We start from the raw sequence: 17574 nt of genomic DNA, 5'->3' as shown, positions 1-17574 counted from the left end.
GTAGCTTTAATAAATTTTGAAATTTAAGTAATTCATATCGATTTAATTTTAGAAAAAGGATTTGATAAAGTTACGAAAAATGGGACGGAACTTTCTGACTTTCGGGCGTCAAATAAGACGCAGGATATAGCTGGCTTCGCTGCCGAGAATTGGTCAGTTTTTAAATATATAAATATAATATGTGATTTTATAATGATTGTTTATTTTTCTTTACAGAATCAACAGAGCATTTAAATAACATTAACTGTATGGTCAAACGACTGTATGACGATTTCAACTCTTAAGTTATACAAATATATATATATATATATATATATATATATATATATATATATATATATATATATATATATATATATATATATATATATATATATATAATGCAGAGATCATTCTTTGTAATCGCATCACGTAAGAACGGATGGACCGATTTACATGATTCTTTTTGCCTTTCTCATATAGAAAGGTTATGCAATCACTGTGCAAACCGACTTTTGAACCGAGGCCCGGAGGGCCGAGTGTCATATACCATTCGACTCAGTTCGTCGAGTACGCAAAATGTCTGTGTGTATGTATGTGTGTATGTAACGTTTTTTTGCACTAACTTTTCTCGGAGATGGCTGAACCGATTTTCACAAACTTTGATTCAAATGAAAGGTCTTGTGGTCCCATACAAAATTCCTGAATATTATTTGGATCCGACTTCCGTTTCCGGAATTATGGGGTAAAATATGCAAAAAATTGAGAAAATAAGTGCACTAACTTTTCTCGGAGATGGCTGAACCGATTTTCACAAACTTAGATTCAAATGAAAGGTCTTGAGGTCCCATAAAAAATTCCTGAATATTATTTGGATCCGAGTTCCGGTTCGGGAGTTATGGAGTAAAATGTGCAAAAAAAGAAAATATATGTTGTAACTTTTCTCATAGATGGCGTGACCGATTTTCACAAACTTAGCTTCAAACGGAAGGTCCTGTGGTCCCATACGTAATTCCTGAATTTCATGCGGATCCGACTTCCGGATCCGGAAATATTAGGTAAAGTGGGTTAAAAATTGTATACCATCACTGAAATTTTCTAAATCGACCTCAAATCTTTTCCAATTGATAGTTTTTATCAGTAGACGGTCAAACAAACCGATTTCGGTTATTCTTTTAAGAATCGGAGAAAATTATTTTGAAGAATACCACAGTATTATATATGATAGTATGATTGATATGAGAAAGGCATCATTACACCACTAGGTGGAGTAAAACAGATGTGATCAGTTTTACCACCACCGGGTTCGTACATCAAAAAAATTAGAAAAAATTGCCGGAAAAGTGGGAAAAATCCATAAAGTAGTTTTGTATGGAGAATGGAATTTTCTGTTAAAACAGTCGTCAATGATTGCTAGATCATCAATAGGTATTTGGCGCATAACGAGTTGCATAAGTGTTCGGCCGTTAAAGAAAAGAATACTAGATCATTAATAAAATTATTTGGCGCACACGTATAACAGACATAATTGGTCAAATATGATTGAACCATTGTTACGAAAATTTTACAGTAATCTACTTTCGTGACAAATTTTCAGTTTCATCAAAATTTCTTTAAAAAAATTGGGAACTTCTGAGAAAAGCAAGATGTGTATATTGCTTCGGGGTGGGTTTATTTCATCTTCCCCAACAAGAAAAGTTTGTTCTGTTGTGTCGGGTGAATATTCAAGTATGAGTATTTTTTTTAAAACGAACTGTTCAGTATGCTTTGTATGCTGCTTAAGCATAATTTTTTTACGAACTTTCGATTAATTGGACTAAATACAAATTATAAATATATTCTACTCTACCGAACCCATTCTATAAGTGAAACTCTTCAACATTGTGTTAAGTTTATCAATGCAAAATTCTGGTTAGTGGTCGTTCAAAAGTTATAGTCGAAAACGTAAATTTTGTTCTCATATGAGATATTTTTCCATTTTAAAAATTTTTGTATGAAGGCACCCAAAAAGGCACTTCTAGATGATTATTTCAGGATTATTTTATGAGGAAACGCGCGGTGGTTTGATGATGCTCCTGGAAAATGTTATTCATGATGCTTTTACTTACCCTGAACAAGTAAAACGAAGATTTGTTAAGGTAATAGATGTTGTATACGCTAAAGGTAAAATCTAATTTTTTTAAAATACTGTAGTATGATTTTAAAACGCATTTTTTCGCAGATTTCGCATCAAGCTGATAGTTGCATTCTGTTCCTCGTCGTATTTCTGGATTAATTGAAAAGGAAACGCGCGATGTTTTGAAGATGATCCAGGAAAATGTTATTCGTTATGCTGTTACTTACCCTGAACAAACAACACGAAAATCTGTACGCTAAAGGTAAAATCTAATTTTTTTAAAATACTGTAGTATGATTTTAAAACGCATTTTTTTCGCAGATTTCGCGTGAAACTGATAGTTAGTTGCATTCTGTTCGTCGTCTCCGGATTAATTAATAAGAAAATGCCTGGTGTTTTGAATGTGATCCTGAAAATGTTTACCAAGAAGGAAGATCTGTTGTATAAAAATTATAACATTTATTGGCTTATTGTATCAACAGCAGTCTGGATTTACTGATATTGATGGGACCTTTCGAAGACGCAGTAAGAAGTTGTAATTTTGATTTTACATTTTTACCTTTCTCATATAGAAAGGCTATGCAATCACCGTGAAAACCTTATAACCGAGGTCCGCAGGGCCGAATGTGATCATTCGATTTCTAATATTGCACTTAATTTTACATTTTAAAAATTTTTGTATGAAGGCACCCAAAAAGGCACTTCTAGATGTGCGATCATTCGATTTGTTATATTATTAGCTAACTCTGACGAAATTTTGAACGAAATTTATCGGGTCGTTCAAAAGTTATAGTCGAAAACGTAAATGTTGTTCTCATATGAGAGATATTTTTACATTTTAAAAATTTTTGTATGAAGGCACCCAAAAAGGCACTTCTAGATGTGCGATCATTCGATTTGTTATATTATTAGCTAACTCTGACGAAATTTTGAACGAAATTTATCGGGTCGTTCAAAAGTTATAGTCGTAAACGTAAATTTTGTTCTCATATGAGAGATATTTTTACATTTTAAAAATTTTTGTATGAAGGCACCCAAAAAGGCACTTCTAGATTTGCGATCATTCGATTTGTTATATTATTAGCTTACTCTGACGAAATTTTGAACGAAATTTATCGGGTCGTTCAAAAGTTATAGTCGAAAACGTAAATTTTGTTCTCATATGAGAGATATTTTTACATTTTAAAAATTTTTGTATGAAGGCACCCAAAAAGGCACTTCTAGATGTGCGATCATTCGATTTGTTATATTATTAGCTAACTCTGACGAAATTTTGAACGAAATTTATCGGGTCGTTCAAAAGTTATAGTCGTAAACGTAAATTTTGTTCTCATATGAGAGATATTTTTACATTTTAAAAATTTTTGTATGAAGGCACCCAAAAAGGCACTTCTAGATGTGCGATCATTCGATTTGTTATATTATTAGCTAACTCTGACGAAATTTTGAACGAAATTTATCGGGTCGTTCAAAAGTTATAGTCGAAAACGTAAATGTTGTTCTCATATGAGAGATATTTTTACATTTTAAAAATTTTTGTATGAAGGCATCCAAAAAGGCACTTCTAGATGTGCGATCATTCGATTTGTTATATTATTTGCTAACTCTGACGAAATTTTGAACGAAATTTATCGGGTCGTTCAAAAGTTATAGTCGTAAACGTAAATTTTGTTCTCATATGAGAGATATTTTTCCGTTTTAAAAATTTTTGTATGAAGGCATCCAAAAAGGCACTTCTAGATGTGCGATCATTCGATTTGTTATATTATTTGCTAACTCTGACGAAATTTTGAACGAAATTTATCGGGTCGTTCAAAAGTTATAGTCGTAAACGTAAATTTTGTTCTCATATGAGAGATATTTTTACATTTTAAAAATTTTTGTATGAAGGCACCCAAAAAGGCACTTCTAGATTTGCGATCATTCGATTTGTTATATTATTAGCTTACTCTGACGAAATTTTGAACGAAATTTATCGGGTCGTTCAAAAGTTATAGTCGAAAACGTAAATTTTGTTCTCATATGAGAGATATTTTTACATTTTAAAAATTTTTGTATGAAGGCACCCAAAAAGCACTTCTAGATGTGCGATCATTCGATTTGTTATATTATTAGCTAACTCTGACGAAATTTTGAACGAAATTTATCGGGTCGTTCAAAAGTTATAGTCGTAAACGTAAATTTTGTTCTCATATGAGAGATATTTTTCCGTTTTAAAAATTTTTGTATGAAGGCATCCAAAAAGGCACTTCTAGATGTGCGATCATTCGATTTGTTATATTATTTGCTAACTCTGACGAAATTTTGAACGAAATTTATCGGGTCGTTCAAAAGTTATAGTCGTAAACGTAAATTTTGTTCTCATATGAGATATTTTTCCGTTTTAAAAATTTTTGTATGAAGGCATCCAAAAAGGCACTTCTAGATGTGCGATCATTCGATTTGTTATATTATTAGCTAACTCTGACGAAATTTTGAACGAAATTCATCGGGTCGTTCAAAAGTTATAGTCGTAAACGTAAATTTTGTTCTCATATGAGAGATATTTTTACATTTTAAAAATTTTTGTATGAAGGCACCCAAAAAGGCACTTCTAGATTTGCGATCATTCGATTTGTTATATTATTAGCTTACTCTGACGAAATTTTGAACGAAATTTATCGGGTCGTTCAAAAGTTATAGTCGAAAACGTAAATTTTGTTCTCATATGAGAGATATTTTTACATTTTAAAAATTTTTGTATGAAGGCACCCAAAAAGGCACTTCTAGATGTGCGATCATTCGATTTGTTATATTATTAGCTAACTCTGACGAAATTTTGAACGAAATTTATCGGGTCGTTCAAAAGTTATAGTCGTAAACGTAAATTTTGTTCTCATATGAGAGATATTTTTCCGTTTTAAAAATTTTTGTATGAAGGCATCCAAAAAGGCACTTCTAGATGTGCGATCATTCGATTTGTTATATTATTTGCTAACTCTGACGAAATTTTGAACGAAATTTATCGGGTCGTTCAAAAGTTATAGTCGTAAACGTAAATTTTGTTCTCATATGAGAGATATTTTTACATTTTAAAAATTTTTGTATGAAGGCACCCAAAAAGGCACTTCTAGATTTGCGATCATTCGATTTGTTATATTATTAGCTTACTCTGACGAAATTTTGAACGAAATTTATCGGGTCGTTCAAAAGTTATAGTCGAAAACGTAAATTTTGTTCTCATATGAGAGATATTTTTACATTTTAAAAATTTTTGTATGAAGGCACCCAAAAAGCACTTCTAGATGTGCGATCATTCGATTTGTTATATTATTAGCTAACTCTGACGAAATTTTGAACGAAATTTATCGGGTCGTTCAAAAGTTATAGTCGTAAACGTAAATTTTGTTCTCATATGAGAGATATTTTTCCGTTTTAAAAATTTTTGTATGAAGGCATCCAAAAAGGCACTTCTAGATGTGCGATCATTCGATTTGTTATATTATTTGCTAACTCTGACGAAATTTTGAACGAAATTTATCGGGTCGTTCAAAAGTTATAGTCGTAAACGTAAATTTTGTTCTCATATGAGAGATATTTTTCCGTTTTAAAAATTTTTGTATGAAGGCATCCAAAAAGGCACTTCTAGATGTGCGATCATTCGATTTGTTATATTATTTGCTAACTCTGACGAAATTTTGAACGAAATTTATCGGGTCGTTCAAAAGTTATAGTCGTAAACGTAAATTTTGTTCTCATATGAGAGATATTTTTACATTTTAAAAATTTTTGTATGAAGGCACCCAAAAAGGCACTTCTAGATTTGCGATCATTCGATTTGTTATATTATTAGCTTACTCTGACGAAATTTTGAACGAAATTTATCGGGTCGTTCAAAAGTTATAGTCGAAAACGTAAATTTTGTTCTCAAATGAGAGATATTTTTACATTTTAAAAATTTTTGTATGAAGGCACCCAAAAAGGCACTTCTAGATGTGCGATCATTCGATTTGTTATATTATTAGCTAACTCTGACGAAATTTTGAACGAAATTTATCGGGTCGTTCAAAAGTTATAGTCGTAAACGTGAATTTTGTTCTCATATGAGAGATATTTTTACATTTAAAAATTTTTGTATGAAGGCACCCAAAAAGGCACTTCTAGATGTGCGATCATTCGATTTGTTATATTATTAGCTAACTCTGACGAAATTTTGAACGAAATTTATCGGGTCGTTCAAAAGTTATAGTCGAAAACGTAAATGTTGTTCTCATATGAGAGATATTTTTACATTTTAAAAATTTTTGTATGAAGGCACCCAAAAAGGCACTTCTAGATGTGCGATCATTCGATTTGTTATATTATTAGCTAACTCTGACGAAATTTTGAACGAAATTTCTCGGGTCGTTCAAAAGTTATAGTCGAAAATGTAAATTTGTTTCGCATATGAGAGATATTTTTACATGTTAAAAATTTTTGTATGAAGGCACCCAAAAAGGCACTTCTAGATGTGCGATCATTCGATTTGTTATATTATTAGCTAACTCTGACGAAATTTTGAACGAAATTTATCGGGTCGTTCAAAAGTTATAGTCGTAAACGTAAATTTTGTTCTCATATGAGAGATATTTTTCCGTTTTAAAAATTTTTGTATGAAGGCATCCAAAAAGGCACTTCTAGATGTGCGATCATTCGATTTGTTATATTATTTGCTAACTCTGACGAAATTTTGAACGAAATTTATCGGGTCGTTCAAAAGTTATAGTCGTAAACGTAAATTTTGTTCTCATATGAGAGATATTTTTCCGTTTTAAAAATTTTTGTATGAAGGCATCCAAAAAGGCACTTCTAGATGTGCGATCATTCGATTTGTTATATTATTTGCTAACTCTGACGAAATTTTGAACGAAATTTATCGGGTCGTTCAAAAGTTATAGTCGTAAACGTAAATGTTGTTCTCATATGAGAGATATTTTTACATTTTAAAAATTTTTGTATGAAGGCACCCACAAAGGCACTTCTAGATTTGCGATCATTCGATTTGTTATATTATTAGCTAACTCTGACGAAATTTTGAACGAAATTTATCGGGTCGTTCAAAAGTTATAGTCGTAAACGTAAATGTTGTTCTCATATGAGAGATATTTTTACATTTTAAAAATTTTTGTATGAAGGCACCCACAAAGGCACTTCTAGATTTGCGATCATTCGATTTGTTATATTATTAGCTAACTCTGACGAAATTTTGAACGAAATTTATCGGGTCGTTCAAAAGTTATAGTCGAAAACGTAAATGTTGTTCTCATATGAGAGATATTTTTACATTTTAAAAATTTTTGTATGAAGGCACCCAAAAAGGCACTTCTAGATGTGCGATCATTCGATTTGTTATATTATTAGCTAACTCTGACGAAATTTTGAACGAAATTTATCGGGTCGTTCACAAGTTATAGTCGAAAACGTAAATTTGTTTCTCATATGAGAGATATTTTTACATTTTAAAAATTTTTGTATGAAGGCACCCAAAAAGGCACTTCTAGATGTGCGATCATTCGATTTGTTAAATTATTAGCTAACTCTGACGAAATTTTGAACGAAATTTATCGGGTCGTTCAAAAGTTATAGTCGAAAACGTAAATGTTGTTCTCATATGAGAGATATTTTTACATTTTAAAAATTTTTGTATGAAGGCACCCACAAAGGCACTTCTAGATTTGCGATCATTCGATTTGTTATATTATTAGCTAACTCTGACGAAATTTTGAACGAAATTTATCGGGTCGTTCAAAAGTTATAGTCGAAAACGTAAATGTTGTTCTCATATGAGAGATATTTTTACATTTTAAAAATTTTTGTATGAAGGCACCCAAAAAGGCACTTCTAGATGTGCGATCATTCGATTTGTTATATTATTAGCTAACTCTGACGAAATTTTGAACGAAATTTATCGGGTCGTTCAAAAGTTATAGTCGAAAACGTAAATGTTGTTCTCATATGAGAGATATTTTTACATTTTAAAAATTTTTGTATGAAGGCACCCACAAAGGCACTTCTAGATTTGCGATCATTCGATTTGTTATATTATTAGCTAACTCTGACGAAATTTTGAACGAAATTTATCGGGTCGTTCAAAAGTTATAGTCGAAAACGTAAATGTTGTTCTCATATGAGAGATATTTTTACATTTTAAAAATTTTTGTATGAAGGCACCCAAAAAGGCACTTCTAGATGTGCGATCATTCGATTTGTTATATTATTAGCTAACTCTGACGAAATTTTGAACGAAATTTATCGGGTCGTTCACAAGTTATAGTCGAAAACGTAAATTTGTTTCTCATATGAGAGATATTTTTACATTTTAAAAATTTTTGTATGAAGGCACCCAAAAAGGCACTTCTAGATGTGCGATCATTCGATTTGTTAAATTATTAGCTAACTCTGACGAAATTTTGAACGAAATTTATCGGGTCGTTCAAAAGTTATAGTCGAAAACGTAAATGTTGTTCTCATATGAGAGATATTTTTACATTTTAAAAATTTTTGTATGAAGGCACCTAAAAAGGCACTTCTAGATGTGCGATCATTCGATTTGTTATATTATTAGCTAACTCTGACGAAATTTTGAACGAAATTTATCGGGTCGTTCAAAAGTTATAGTCGAAAACGTAAATGTTGTTCTCATATGAGAGATATTTTTACATTTTAAAAATTTTTGTATGAAGGCACCCAAAAAGGCACTTCTAGATGTGCGATCATTCGATTTGTTATATTATTAGCTAACTCTGACGAAATTTTGAACGAAATTTATCGGGTCGTTCACAAGTTATAGTCGAAAACGTAAATTTGTTTCTCATATGAGAGATATTTTTACATTTTAAAAATTTTTGTATGAAGGCACCCAAAAAGGCACTTCTAGATGTGCGATCATTCGATTTGTTATATTATTAGCTAACTCTGACGAAATTTTGAACGAAATTTATCGGGTCGTTCAAAAGTTATAGTCGAAAACGTAAATTTGTTTCTCATATGAGAGATATTTTTACATTTTAAAAATTTTTGTATGTAGGCACCCAAAAAGGCACTTCTAGATGTGCGATCATTCGATTTGTTATATTATTAGCTAACTCTGACGAAATTTTGAACGAAATTTATCGGGTCGTTCAAAAGTTATAGTCGTAAACGTAAATTTTGTTCTCATATGAGAGATATTTCTACATTTTAAAAATTTTTGTATGAAGGCACCCAAAAAGGCACTTCTAGATGTGCGATCATTCGATTTGTTATATTATTAGCTAACTCTGACGAAATTTTGAACGAAATTTATCGGGTCGTTCAAAAGTTATAGTCGAAAACGTAAATTTTGTTCTCATATGAGAGATATTTTTACATTTTAAAAATTTTTGTATGAAGGCACCCAAAAAGGCACTTCTAGATGAGCGATCATTCGATTTGTTATATTTTTAGCTAACTCTGACGAAATTTTGAACGAAATTTATCGGGTCGTTCAAATGTTATAGTCGAAAACGTAAATGTTGTTCTCATATGAGAGATATTTTTACATTTTAAAAATTTTTGTATGAAGGCACCCAAAAAGGCACTTCTAGATGTGCAATCATTCGATTTGTTATATTATTAGCTTACTCTGACGAAATTTTAAACAAAATTTATCGGGTCGTTCAAAAGTTATAGTCGTAAACGTAAATTTTGTTCTCATATGAGAGATATTTTTCCGTTTTAAAAATTTTTGTATGAAGGCATCCAAAAAGGCACTTCTAGATGTGCGATCATTCGATTTGTTATATTATTAGCTTACTCTGACGAAATTTTAAACAAAATTTATCGGGTCGTTCAAAAGTTATAGTCGTAAACGTAAATTTTGTTCTCATATGAGAGATATTTTTCCGTTTTAAAAATTTTTGTATGAAGGCATCCAAAAAGGCACTTCTAGATGTGCGATCATTCGATTTGTTATATTATTTGCTAACTCTGACGAAATTTTGAACGAAATTTATCGGGTCGTTCAAAAGTTATAGTCGTAAACGTAAATTTTGTTCTCATATGAGAGATATTTTTACATTTTAAAAATTTTTGTATGAAGGCACCCAAAAAGGCACTTCTAGATGTGCGATCATTCGATTTGTTATATTATTAGCTAACTCTGACGAAATTTTGAACGAAATTTATCGGGTCGTTCAAAAGTTATAGACGTAAACGTAAATTTTGTTCTCATATGAGAGATATTTCTACATTTTAAAAATTTTTGTATGAAGGCACCCAAAAAGGCACTTCTAGATGTGCGATCATTCGATTTGTTATATTATTAGCTAACTCTGACGAAATTTTGAACGAAATTTATCGGGTCGTTCAAAAGTTATAGTCGAAAACGTAAATTTTGTTCTCATATGAGAGATATTTTTACATTTTAAAAATTTTTGTATGAAGGCACCCAAAAAGGCACTTCTAGATGAGCGATCATTCGATTTGTTATATTTTTAGCTAACTCTGACGAAATTTTGAACGAAATTTATCGGGTCGTTCAAATGTTATAGTCGAAAACGTAAATGTTGTTCTCATATGAGAGATATTTTTACATTTTAAAAATTTTTGTATGAAGGCACCCAAAAAGGCACTTCTAGATGTGCAATCATTCGATTTGTTATATTATTAGCTTACTCTGACGAAATTTTAAACAAAATTTATCGGGTCGTTCAAAAGTTATAGTCGTAAACGTAAATGTTGTTCTCATATGAGAGATATTTTTACATGTTAAAAATTTTTGTATGAAGGCACCCAAAAAGGCACTTCTAGATGAGCGATCATTCGATTTGTTATATTTTTAGCTAACTCTGACGAAATTTTGAACGAAATTTATCGGGTCGTTCAAATGTTATAGTCGAAAACGTAAATGTTGTTCTCATATGAGAGATATTTTTACATTTTAAAAATTTTTGTATGAAGGCATCCAAAAAGGCACTTCTAGATGTGCGATCATTCGATTTGTTATATTATTTGCTAACTCTGACGAAATTTTGAACGAAATTTATCGGGTCGTTCAAAAGTTATAGTCGTAAACGTAAATTTTGTTCTCATATGAGAGATATTTTTACATTTTAAAAATTTTTGTATGAAGGCACCCAAAAAGGCACTTCTAGATGTGCGATCATTCGATTTGTTATATTATTAGCTAACTCTGACGAAATTTTGAACGAAATTTATCGGGTCGTTCAAAAGTTATAGTCGAAAACGTAAATTTTGTTCTCATATGAGAGATATTTTTCCATTTTAAAAATTTTTGTATGAAGGCACCCAAAAAGGCACTTCTAGATGAGCGATCATTCGATTTGTTATATTTTTAGCTAACTCTGACGAAATTTTGAACGAAATTTATCGGGTCGTTCAAAAGTTATAGTCGAAAACATAAATTTCGAATTACAATTTTTTTCATCACTTATTATCATCTCTCAACACACATGATTAACTGCAAAATTCATGTACACGCTCGTGGACAACTGATGGTCGTACCAGGAATGCGATACCAAAATCGAAGGGCACATTTACAACCGCGCGACTGCTACAAACAACAGCAGCCGTCAAGACTTCGGTGACGAGTAAGTATTTTGTAATTTGGCAATTTTTCCACAAATTAATGCATTATTTGTTTTCCTTAGATCCTACGGAATTACCCTCAACCCTTGGTCTAGAACATTGACATACCGGTGAAGTCTAGACGCCGTCGAAGATTCCATTCAGTGCTGTCGAAATGCCGAGTGACATTCTAACCAACATTGGCTATCTGAATGTGCGATTCGGTGCTCATAATTTCGGCACAGACGATTCTTTCGAAAATGTTTCTGGTCAGTCAGATGTCGTCGCAACAGAACTACCGGAACAGTTCCCACAATGTGTATGGAACACGGGACTGGATTGTATTACTGGGTAAGTCAATGTCGCTTTGGTTGTTGAGTTGTGTAGTTTTTTTTAATGTACAGTACTGATAACTTGGTTTCAACAGCGGAAACAAAGAAATCGTGTCATGTTTTATGCGTTATTATTTGTTCTAAGTAATGTTATTTTTAATCAACGTGTAAGGGCAGTAATGATTCGCAACCCGCACATAGGATCAGAAAGATTTTTCTGGTCCGAAGAGGTAATGAATTCTTCATACAAGGGCCGCTATAGATAATCAACACAATCAAAATTATTCTTGTTACATTTTATTCATACGGTCCACTATCTTTTCATATACGAAAAAAAAATCTATAGCTGATAGAACGTTCCTCTTGCGATTTTTTGTATGCGATGAACATCTTGTGCTGAATATTGAATTCTATAAAAAACATTGAAAAATTAAATTTATATAATTGCAAATATTATCAAGTATGCAATATTACACTCAGGCACAAAAATTTTTTGGTGCCTGAATTTTGGTGCCTAGCTTGACGGTTTCAAAATTTGACACATATGTGGCGCAACAATTGCTTAATTCCAGGCAGTAAAATTATTTTGGTGCCTGGGATTTTAGTGCCTGACTTGACGCCGGTGATCAGAGATGCCATTTATACAGATTTATCTGTATTATACAGATTTTTACATACGCATACAGATTCAATACAGAGTACAGATTTTATACAGATTTTCTAAATTTTATACATATTTATACAGATGTCACAAAAAGTAAGAAAGAACAAATTTAACTTTTCTGTCTGAGATATCTTTTAGTATTTGATCCAGGGACGATATAAAAGTCTATTAATCAATGGACAAATCACAAATTAATATGAAAATCTATGAAATCCATTTATATTATGATTTGAAACCAATTTGAACTGATATTCAATTTTTTTCAATGACTGAGTGAAAACCTATATTGAAGAAGCCAAATGAATGAAAAACTAACAGAAAAGATGATTTTTTTTGGAAAAAGATACGCTCAGAGACACTTTATTTAAGGCATAAGTAATGGCATCATGGAACTTTACTGTCAAACTGAGAGTTGTATGAACCGACTTGACGTTGCATATTGGGCGTTGCAATTCCATGTCAAATTATAAAGTCATCAATTTCAAACTAGATAAATATATGGAATTGCAATTCAATTGTGGATAAAAAAAACTATGAAACTTCGTCGTTGAATTGACTGATTGAATCTACCATCTTACAACCACAACCTATTAGAATAACATCTTTTATCATCATTTTGTTGCAAGAATTTCATTTTATTAGTGAATACAGATTTTTTATACAATGAATACAGATTTTCTATGAAAATATCTGGCATCTCTGCCGGTGATGGCAAATAGTGGAGTTGGATCAGAGATGCCAGATATTTTCATAGAAAAACTGTATTGATTCATATAAAATATCTGTATTTATCTGTATTCGCTAATAAAATGAAATTTCTACAATACAATTATGTTAAAAGGTGTTTTTCCAATAGATTATGGCTATAGAGTGGTAGATTAAATTTCATATCTTATATTATATTCATCGACGAAATTTTATAATTTTTTCCTATCAACAACAATTGAATTATGGTGCTATATACTTGTCTAATTTGAAAATGTTCACTTCATAAGTTGAGATGGATTTCCAAAACCCAATATGCAACGTCGAGTCAGGAAATACAACTGTCAGTCTGGCAATAATGTTTCATGACTAACTAACTTTTAAGTTCAATTTAGTTACAAATTTTAATATAAATGGATTTCAGTGTGCTTCATTAAATATCTGCACAAAAAATATATATTTTAAAAAGTGATTTGTACGTTGATTTCTAAACGTTTATCTCGTCATTGCAATCAAATACTAATAGATAGCTCAAATACTAATAGATGGTTTAATTTTTTCCATAATACTTTTGGGGAAATCTGTATAAATCTGTATTAAATTTAAGAAATCTGTAAGAAATTTGTACTTTATATTAAATCTGTATGCGCATGTAAAAATCTGTATAATACAGATAAATCTGTATAAATGGCATCTCTGAGTTGGATTCTAGTGACATGTAAATTTTAACTTTCTCATGGTGTCACTTCTGCAACCAGCGTTGCCAGGTTGCCAGATTTTGCTCGCTTCGTCAGACACTCTAATACTAGAGTGACTATAATCAGAGTGGCGACAGCTGTTCGTTTGGAATGATAGCTACCAGTTCCAAACGAGCAAACGACCTGTCAATTCAATGTAAAGCTAATGGAATGTTTTGAATTGTTGCCAAAATTATTGATGAGAAGTCGTCACTCTGGTTATAGGCACTCTATCTAATACCATGTTTACATTAGCGCTGATATCACTTGATATACCGAGATGATATGCATATTACTCCAATACTTCTGGATTTAAATATATCTGTATTCACTAATGAAAGGAAATTTCGGAAATAAAATGACGTTTAAAGATGTTATTCCATTAGATTATTGTTATAGAATGGCAGATGCAAGGAGCATTCCTTTATATCGTAAGTCCTTGCCGTACTGACAAAAACATTCAACGACGAAATTTAATTGTTTTTGTTATCAACCACAATTGAATTGTAAATCCATATACTTTTTGGTTTGAAAATGATGACTTGGAATTCAAACATGGAATTCAAACGCCCAATACGCAACGTCAAGTCAGGTCATACAACTTTCCAGTCTGACAATAAAGTTTCATGACGCCATGACTTCCTTGAACATCAAATTATGATATAAATGTATTTCAGCGTTCATCATTAAACAGCTGCACGAAAAAATTTTCATTTTAATATGGGCAATCGAACACGCTCAGACGGAAAAGTTTCATTATTTCTTTCTTACTTTTTGTGGTATTTGTATAAATCTGTATTAAATTTGAGAAATCTGTATAAAATCTGTACTCTGTATTAAATCTGTATGCGCATGTAAAAATCTGTATAATACAGATAAATCTGTATAAATGGCATCTCTGCGTGGGAGCTCGAATGACAGATACACTTCAAACAAGATTAGACAAAACTAGGTTGGATTAGTTTTAAATTACCCAAACTTATCTAGACTAGTTGGGATTAAATGAGATTAGAGAAGATTATCTTGGAATTACATGAGTTTATTAGTATGAGATTGTCTAGAGTTTAGAGTGATTTGCCCCTTGGCCGAGCGTTTTCATCTTTTCACCTTCGTTGAAAGTGTCAAAGATTTCAATGTGGAAAAATCCTGGTGGATACGGTTGTATCGATTGAGTAGTATATCTGGCAGCGGTGAGGCAGTCGGTCACCAGAATGTCTGCCAGCCATATTGTTCCAGCTGGCAGCGTTTAGTCAGCCATCTGGCAGCCATGCATATGCGGGTATTCTAAATCACGTATTATTACATCGAAACAACATATTAAATATTAAATCAGCTTGATCTAATTTTATATATGATTTTGATACGAAATTATCCGAAATTTGTTTCGGTTCGATTGAGGTTATTCTGAACACTAGAGGAATAAATCAAAGGCGGTAAAAAACTATTTCTCATCATAATATCGCATATTTGATTAATTTTGCGCACGGTTAGTGATAGCTATACTTTGGCACATTGGTAGCTTTATACTTTGGTACATTGGTCAAAGCATTCCCGTAAAAAAATAAACCGTTGATTTTACAGCATAAACAATTAATTCACAATTAGATCTATGGGTTGCAATACATTTTATTGTACCTTGACAAGATTTTTTTCATTTCCAACGATTCAATATATTGTTTCTTCGATTCTACAACTGAATTTCCCGCACGACCTTTTGGCTACCTGGGCAGCCATGGCCTTCTTCTTCTTCTTCACTCTGCTCGAAGCTGTGTCTGACAGCTTCTGCTTGTGGCCCGGCAACGATAACCATATGGCCAGTTAGTTATTCAACGACTCATACCTGTGACGGTTGCGTGACGTTTTGTTTGCTGGTTTAGTTTAATTGTACTGTTTACACATTTTTACACATTTAATTTTGCTTGTCGAATAAATTTCAGTAATTCCTTGTAATACTTCATATTTTTGGATTTGAATAAATCGTGTAGGCATTTGAATTGTAAATCGAACTGAAAATTTGATCCGAACGTTCCGAAACTCGGGCAATTCATTATTAGATGTTCGGATGTTTCCGGCTCTTCGCATATTTCGCAATCACCGGATTCCAATACTTTCATCCTTGCCAGCCAGTACCTAGAGAAATCATGTCCTGTCATCAGTCTGTTTATAATTCTGATATCAGATCCAATTAGATCCTGGTTTATAAACCATGGCCACCAGATGGATACCAAAATTGATTAAGTGACGGTTGTCAAATCCAATTTGACAAAACAAAGTCGCCTGTATCTAAGTTAGCCGAGCGTTTTCATCTTCTCACCTTCGCTGAAAATGTCAAAGATTTCAATGTGGAAAAATCCTGGTGGATACGGTTGTATCGTTTGAGTTCTATATCTGGCAGCGGTGAGGCAGTCGGTCACCAGAATGTCTGCCAGCCATATTTTTTCCAGCTGGCAGCGTTTAGTCAGCCTTCTGGCAGCCATGCGTATGCGGGTTATTGTACACGTGGTGTTTCAAACAATATGGAAAGTGTACATTTGATTGTTTTCCAAGAAAACATGTATGAGAAAAATTTATAATTTGAATTGTTACGAAACTTAACAACCTATGCATTCTATTGTAAAAAGCATGCTCACAATTAATTGAATAGTGTATAACAAACAACAAACAAACAAACAAACAAACAATACTTTAAAATATTTTTCAATGGTCTAAGCAAAATTGTGGAAGGTTTTGTAACAGTACATTGTATTGTTTTTCTACGATATTTTTTATTCGGGTTGTCAATTGACGATTATTTCACAGACTAACAGACATGACAGTATGAGTAAATTCTTAAATAAAATTCTTATTTTTCGTGATGCACTAGTTCCATCTATATTGTACTGCGCGAACTATTTACTATCGGTACATCCCTTGTGTTATGTAAAAGTTTTTTTTACTAGTTGGTTCCCCCTCGTTTGTCAACACCGATCAGGGATGCCTGATTTCATCATAATATTTGAAAAGTGGCGGCAGACCAGAAGTAAGTAAATATTGTAGCAAAACTGGTTCGATTTTGTATTGCGTTGAAGGATGAGAAGTAGACACAATTCTGTATATAGTTTTGGCAATATGTATTAAATCTGTATTCGCATGGACGTATACAAATCAATACATTACAGGTAATTCTGTATGAATGGCAACTCTGTTGGTAAATGAAAGAAATAAACACAGTCTAGATGACAGACAGGATGTTTTTGATAGGGTAACGTGGCGCCATCATGCCATATGCGAGTACTGTTCAAACTAAAAGGATATTCGAAATGACCGCTAAAATGATTAAAGAATATAATTTGAGTGTCCTGTCTGTTAGTCTGTAATTATTTTTCATTGATTTCGACATACGTCAAATGTGTTTACAGATTTTTTTGTTTATTCAATAGTACAAATAAATATCAGCAATATTAATAAACTCGGAGTAGAAGAAAACCGATTTCAAAG

This window comes from Malaya genurostris, chromosome 1 (genome assembly GCF_030247185.1).
Source record: "Malaya genurostris strain Urasoe2022 chromosome 1, Malgen_1.1, whole genome shotgun sequence".
Classification (NCBI taxonomy): Eukaryota; Metazoa; Arthropoda; class Insecta; order Diptera; family Culicidae; genus Malaya; species Malaya genurostris.
Note: the sequence above shows the minus strand (reverse complement) of the source record.